The 1,387-nt window shown below is 38.6% G+C and overlaps 1 protein-coding gene across 1 annotated transcript in view; it reads right to left on the minus strand.

Moving 5' to 3' along the window:
• Positions 1 to 1,387, minus strand: part of LOC138158898 (integrin alpha-D-like) — a 41,611-nt gene that overhangs the window by 6,122 nt on the left and 34,102 nt on the right. The window lies entirely within an intron of this gene.

Genomic DNA, 1,387 nt, shown 5'->3' on the forward strand with positions numbered 1-1,387 from the left:
ATATATATATATATATATAAATATATTTTGGGGGAAGGTAGATCAGTAAAAGGTTTTTAACTATAGAACATGGTTCTTCAATTGAATTTTGAAGGAAATTAGGATTCTAAGAGGCAGAAGTAAGGAAATGTATTCCAGACATAGGGGCATAGCCTGTTTGCAAAGACACAGAAATAGGAGAATGAGCACCATGTTTGATAAACAGCCAAAGGGCCAATTTGACTGAACTTAAAAATGTTTGAAGGGGAGTAATGTATAATAAGCCTGAAAAAGGTAGGTCAGAGTCAAATTGTGAGGGCCTTGAATGACAAATAGAGGAGTCTGCATTTGATCCTAGAGGTGGTAGAGAACCCCTCTAGTTTATTGAGCAAGGAAATGACAGGATCAGATCTGTGCTTTAGGGAAATCACTTTGGCAGCTGAGGAGGATTTGAGTGGGAGGGACCTGTGGTAGGGAGACCAAGGAGGAGGCTAATGCACTGGAATACTCTGAATTGAGAGGTAGTGGTGGATTGGCACAGAGTGGTGGTCATGTGAGGAGAGTTTGGGACAAGATGCCATAGATGTTGGGGGAGACACAATTATCCAGATTTAATAAATAAAATACATTTACAGGTTGATGAATTTTTTTTTTCCTTTTGGAGGGCAATTGGAGTTAAATAACTTGCCCAAGGTTACATGGCTAGTTTTTTTGTGTGGGTGTTAAGTGTCTGATGCTGGAACCTAACTTGGGTCCTCCTAACTCTGGGCCAGTGCTTTACTAACTGCACCACCTAGCCGCCCCTGTTGCTGAATTTTCTAGTCACGTCAGGTTCTTCATGATCCCATTTGGGGTTTTCTTAGCAAAAATCCTGGAGTGGTCTTCCATTTCCTTCCCAGTTTATTTTACACATGTGGAAACTGAAGTAAACAGGGTTAAGTGACTTGCTCAGGGTCATACAGCTAGGAAATGCCTAAGGCAAGATTTGAACTCAAGAAGAGGAGTCTCCCTGACTCCAGACCCAGCATCCTATCCACTGTATTTCCTGGTGGATATATGTGTATCTTTGAGCGTATGCATATGTATATATATATATATATATATACACATATGCATATATACATATACACATATATGCAAATATGACTGACCACTACTTTCTTAGAAATTATTCTTCATTAAGGCTGTTTTAAAAACAACAAAACAAAATCCTAGATGTGTCAGAAAATGATACCTATTCCCTAGATGTTAAGGAAAACAAACATTCATCTGTATATTCAAATGTAAAGTTTATAGGAAACTCCACTGTTTTCTTTTTCCACACTTCTGAGGTCATTGACTTAGGAATATCTAAGAAGGCATCTCCTTGGACCAATACAGCTTTTAATCTTAGAGTTTTGACTGAGGG

This window comes from Petaurus breviceps, unplaced genomic scaffold (genome assembly GCF_028583685.1).
Source record: "Petaurus breviceps papuanus isolate PSGF00001 unplaced genomic scaffold, PetGlider_PUasm1.0 175, whole genome shotgun sequence".
Classification (NCBI taxonomy): domain Eukaryota; kingdom Metazoa; phylum Chordata; class Mammalia; order Diprotodontia; family Petauridae; genus Petaurus; species Petaurus breviceps.